Raw genomic sequence first — 6337 nt, 5'->3', positions numbered from 1 at the left:
GTGGGGAATGTGTCACAGACAAATGTTTTTGACCTAGAATGATTAAAGGATAAAAGAAGAAAGTAGATATAATCTATATTCTCATGGTTTCACTCTGAAGAACTTACTCTCCAAAAGAACTATTCAGATATTCTCCACAGTATGGGGGGAAATGGAAAGTCATTTTTCTTTAACACATAGGTCTTTCTGGGCATTCTAAATTCAAATGGCTACATCTACACCAGTGATAATAACTTATCCAGGGGTGGATGCAACTCGATATTTCTATAAATTCTAATCAGATCTTAGCAGACGAAATATTTTATGGAATTCCTATTAAAATATTTTCTGCACACTGACTGAGTCTCCATACTACAGATGTGTATATCTGTGTATTTGTATGTGTGTGTTTTAATAAACTAATATAACAATGTACCTGATAAAAAGTACTCCTATGGCCATTTTTTCTTCTCAGATCATGAAAGCCTGCCAATTTCCCAATCAAATCCCATCCAAGATTCAAACGTTAATGCTGTCCCAAAAGTTTTGCATGGAAACCCAAGTACATCCACGTCATTTCAGATGGCCATGGTATAGGAAAATTTTAAGGTTTTTCAATTATGTTGTCACCAAGGATACAACATAAAATATTTCTTTAGAAAATACCTAGATTATAGAATACTTTAGCCAGAAAATTGAAGGAGTATAATTTATGGGATTTAATTTAAATATTTAGTCACTTAAATGGATATTCTATATCCACATTTCAGAGCCTTACTAAACTACATAATTGCAAAACTAATCTATTACCATATTCCATGAAGACAGGCCTTGCTGAAAACAAACCAAATGTGGTAAACAAATTAACATGTATGCCATTTACAAATGTTGCTCTTCTAAAGGATAGAAGTGACAGAGCAATTAATGCCTGTGAGCAGCTGTTTCTAAGGAGTATGGAAAGTGATTACCTTGCACCATAAGTGGAAAAATCCACAGATATTTCAGGTTGTGTTTCATTGTTGGCATTTGTGAGATATATTTTGGAAAGCACAATGAATGAAAGCATGCTGTTTTGTAAAACTTTGCTGGCTGACACAACAGGGAAAAAATTTATTGAAATGCTTCAAATGAGAAGACAGAATAGGGTGGGTTACGATGTGGTATGAAGCTTTAAATACAGACTGAAGCAAACCAAAGAATGGGAAAAATAGTTTTTCCTTAACAAATGTTTTCTGAGTATATCGTGCTATACATTATAATGATTAAATGATCATTTCTTTGGAAAGTAAGGAAAAATACTATCACTTGTTGAATTTCTTTTTAAAGTGAATCTTAGATGACAAGGATGAAGAAACTTAAATGGTTGAATCAAATATTATCATGTATTACTTTAATTTTTGTTTAAAATTTAAAACAAACTGATAGACTATTAGTCCATCAAATTTATAGAGTGAATTGTCTGGAGTATACTTTCTTTTGTTCCTATTTTGTGGGAGGTGATATAAATATTTTTTTCTCAGAAAGAGCACATGGTTTTAACCATTACCCACAAAATTTATGCTGTAATAGAATCAGAGACAATTTTTTTTACTAAATTAAAGACAATTGTAGGCTAATTTTATGCCAACACAAAATTAAACACCAATGACATTTTTCACGGAACAATCACTCATAAAAAATCATGAAATAATAATATATAAATCCATGTCAATTTCTTTTGTCGGTCGTGAGATTTCAACTCTGGGCCAGGGCACTGTCCCTCAGTTCTTCAACTCAAGGCTACCACTGTATCACTTGAGCCAAATTGCTGTTTCTGGTTTTTAGGTGGTTTATTGGAGACAAAGTTCTCACAGACTTTTCTGCCCATGCTGGCTTTCACCCACAATCCTCAGATCTCAGACTCCTGATTAGCTAGGATTACAGTTATGAGCCACCAGTGCCGGCAATATTTATATCTGAAATTTGTCAGTGGAACAAAAGTTACAGAAACTGTTATTCTTATTACTAAAGGACTTCACATTGACAGGTGTAATGACAAGAAGAAAAACGATAAATATTCACAGAGGCACAAAAATTCCTTAGGTGCCTCGTTAGACAACACTTTTTTTGAGAGACTGCATGTTGTGTGAGTGGTTTTCAACCAAATCGACTGTAGAAGGTATTGGACCCTAAACAACACTGACAATTGCCCACTGACAAAAACCCACTCCTCTATGACAGATTTAGCAAGGACTATCATGGAGATTCCTGTTAGGGACATGATGAAAAATTTATATGTTAGTTGTGATTACAGAACTTTTTTACACCTGTCACTCAGCCATTAACTGTATTTAACGTAGATCCTTTGCTCTAACTTATATTTTCTTGGCTCAGGAAATTGTTGTTATTTGTGAAAACTTGGCTGTTCACAACATAGACATGAGTTTTTAATCCTTTTGAAATTACTGTCTGCACAGAGTTCTATGAGATGAACTTCTCTTAACCACTGGAATAAACTTACTCTGATTCAAACTTAGACATCAGCTAGCTTGTTCTTGCTCCCAGAAAACCATCTGTATAGACGTCTTTACATGTAAAACAGATCCTCACTTACTTGCAAAAGTCTGTCAGTGAGTCAATCCTAACTCACCCAAGTGAGGTTAATTCCTCTCCCATGCTTCCTTTACATTAAAAATGGTAAGAACTGTTCCACAATGCACATACTTTTTAATGTGAAGTGTGACTCCTATTTTCCATAATGTGAATCAAGCAGAGGAATCAGTTTATGATGCGAAAGAGCCTTTCAAAGAGTCTTAGACCTTGAAAATTATCCTGAGTATAATTTTTGGAGAAATATCTCTTTTCAAAATAGAGGACTCAATTATCTTTTATATTGTGATGGTACTGGGGTTGGAACTGCTGGTCTTGAGCTCTATCTGGGCTTTAATTCTCAATGTTTGCTCTATACCACTTAAGCCACACCTGCACTTCTTCCTTTTACCACAACTGGAGAAAAGAATCTCTTAGGTTTATCTACTTGGAATAGCTTCATATTGCAATTGTCAAATTTGAACCTACCAAGTATCTAGATGTAAGCCACTGGTGCTCTGCTACAACTCAATTCTAAATAATAAATAATTACAAAAATCTGAGAAAAATATTTGTTTAATTATTTATGTGTTGTCTTATAAACCAAATCACTTGCTACTGGAAGAGAAAAAGAAGATAGAGATGAATATGGAGGAGCAAGACCCAAAGAAAGAAGAAGGAAAGGGAGGATAAAAGAGGGAAGGAGAAGGGAAGGGAGTGTAGGAGAGGAGGGGGCTGAGTAGAATTGTCTTCTCCTCACTAAGGTATTGTTGGACAATCAGTGCTTTTGCATTTATGTAGCCAAAGCTTTCTATTTTTGGTAGTAGTAAGCTGAGACATAAAATACCAATTTACAGGTAATAACTTGCTACTGTGCTTCCTCCTGCACCAAGGAAGCCACAGTTAGATTACTGTTAGAGAGAAGGCAAGAGTAATCAGTTTAATTGATTCTGAGAAACAATAATTGACATGCAAGGAATGCTCCCTTGTATGGTGAAATCAAGCATCACTCTTGTTCCCTGCTCCAGTCTTCCTCTCAACAAGAACAGCAAAAACAGAAGAGGAAGGAGATATCTGAGTAATGATCATCTCTATTTTTCCTCATCCCTTGGCCACTCAAACAATAAAGCCAACGGAGAATTAACCTGAGCTAGTGGGAGAAATAGGGGGAAAAGTTCAGTCTAACAATGTGACAGTTGTCAAGTAATTGGGATGGCATTTCAAATACTGAAATAAACTTTTTAAAATTATTAATAAAAAGTAACTCGAAATTTATTGAACATTTAGAAGAATACAGGTCTCACTACATAGTGGAATGTGCATTATTAAAACTGACTCCTGCTTCTATCATCAGAAATTAAAGATCTTCCCTAATATTCCAATACTAGGCAAATTACCCTTGATATTCACTTATACTGTGTGGATATAATGCAGAAAACATGACTTTAAATTTAGACCGGTGAAGTGGTAGGTAATGGAAATTCATGATGGATAGCATAATGCTGAAAGCATGGAAATTTTTTTCCTTCTGTTTTCCATGTGTAGAGAAGAAAAAAGCTCTCTTGGATGTCCCTGAAAATCCATTTCTAAATGTAGGACAGAAGGTGAATAGTAAAGGAGACCTATCTCAGCCATTCAGAGATTAGAAATGTGGAGAACTATCCTCATTTTTGTAGGTCAAACATGGAAGAGAAGATGTGGCAAGTCCAAAGCCAAATTTCAAAGGCATGAAGTTAAAACAAGTCTTAATAGGGAATCTGGGTTTAAAGAGAGTAGGGAGGAATAATGGAGAGGGAAATGGTGGACTAATACATTCATAGTACTCAATGTACTTGTGTGAGGATATAAGTAGTAAACTTGAAGGGATAGGTGGGGTTGGGGTAAGGGAAGGAAGAAAAATGGAAAGTTTGACAATGATCCAGATGTATTGCACATTGAAATGCACATACACTCTATTCAACATTGAAATGATGAAGCGAAATCCATTTGCACAACTAGCTAAAGATTAAAAATTTTTTGAAGTTTTAATATTGAGAGACCAGAAGCCTAAACCTTTAGAGATAAACAAGAGGATAGCATTGACATATTGTTGAGGCTTGTGCTCCTTTCAATATGCAAAATTTAATAAGTGTTGTCTGGGCAAATGTAAATTTTATTTTACCAATTCCTTTTTCAAATTGCTTAAAATATAGAGAATCAAATTCCAATATTACTTCACTTCTAATAAAAAAAAATTTATAGACCTTTAGTTTTCTCAGTTGTTTCTAAATATCTTAGTGTAATGCATTGGAAATAATTTCATTCTCATTTAATTTTAAATTTGAAATCACTAAATTCTTTTAAAATCCTCTCACTCGGGCACAGGTATGGATAGATAACTGACGTGGGCAGAATCAGGATTATTCAGAAGGCTGTAAATGGATCCTTACCTAGTTTTCTCTCTGCTAGATCACAGAGTACAGACTGCCCTAATTGGAAAAAGTTAGCCTTCCCAAGTTTTCTTCGTATAAACACTCTATCAACATTTTGTTGTTAGAGAATTATTCAAGAATAGCTATATGTTATTGATAATGACTGAACATTACAGAAAGGTTAGGGAAAACCCTCTACACTTCAGTGAGGTTGTGAATTGTGCTTCATAAAGTGTTATGAAATGGCTCCATGAGAAATCTAGCAACCTCATTTCTAAAAAGTCCTTGCATGGTTACTCTTTCTAATAATGTCTCAATTCAAGTAATTCTCCTTGGAGTTCCATACTACTCAATGATGCTGTATTAGCTCCTTGTTATATTTTGCAGACCGGTGTTGGTAATGAAATTTGTGCTTTCCGAAATTGCTCTCCCAATTCCATCCACAAAATGCAGACAAATATTCTGAAAGAGTCAGAGGAAGATGGCGGAGGAGAAGCTGCAGGCTAAACAAGCTCTGGCATAGAAAGCAGCTTTAGTGTTCCAGTGAATAATCCTAGACTAGAGAATCACAAGAAGTGTGCCTTCACTGTACAGAGAGTTTGGCAAAAGAGGGAAAATCCAGGAAGGTAACAGATCTGAGCACTTGCCCTTGGCCGCAGATCTGGCCAGGGGTGGCGCCAGCAGCAGCTGCCTTTGCTGCCATACCAGAGAGAGTCTGGAACAAAGGCACCAGATGCAGCGGGTAGGTGGATTCTACTCAAAACCAGCAAGAACTGACAAGGAGCAGATATGTTCATCCTGCAGATCACAGACCAGAGACTATGCAAAAACCAAGATTCTGGCATGCAGGAACCAAGACTCTGGCGTGAGTAGAACCGTGACATCTTCACTCCTTCGCTGGGAACATAAGAGGGAAGGCTGCCCCCTTACCTCCCGCCCCCCCCCCCCCCCCCCCCCGCCCCGCCATCACCAGAGATCTCCATCTTTGATTCTGACAAAGTCCCGGCTGAGCAACTAGCTCCAACTCAGGCCTTGGAAGAAAACAAAAAAGTCATTTAGCAGGTTAGAAGAACCTGATCTGACCTGCCAAGTTCAGCTCCACCCAGGGGAAAGTCATCCAGCTTAGGCAGGGTATCCTCTGCCCCTGGAGGAGTGACTTTCTTCATTGGGTAAACAGAGCCAGTAGCTGCCCCTCCCTATAGCAGCCTAGACAAACAATTGAAATTCAGTAAACATTAACCCTGAAAATGGCTCCAGGCTGGACTCTGTGAGTCTCTCACCAGCTAGCCCCTCAGGGAAAAGCTATTGTTTGCTGAAAGGCTTCAACCATACCCAAAACCTCGCCTCATCACAGCATTTCCAAACTAAAGAAAACAGCC

The sequence above is a fragment of the Dipodomys spectabilis genome, unplaced genomic scaffold (assembly GCF_019054845.1).
Source record: "Dipodomys spectabilis isolate Male_0828 unplaced genomic scaffold, ASM1905484v1 ptg000940l, whole genome shotgun sequence".
NCBI classification, from domain to species: Eukaryota; Metazoa; Chordata; class Mammalia; order Rodentia; family Heteromyidae; genus Dipodomys; species Dipodomys spectabilis.
Note: the sequence above shows the minus strand (reverse complement) of the source record.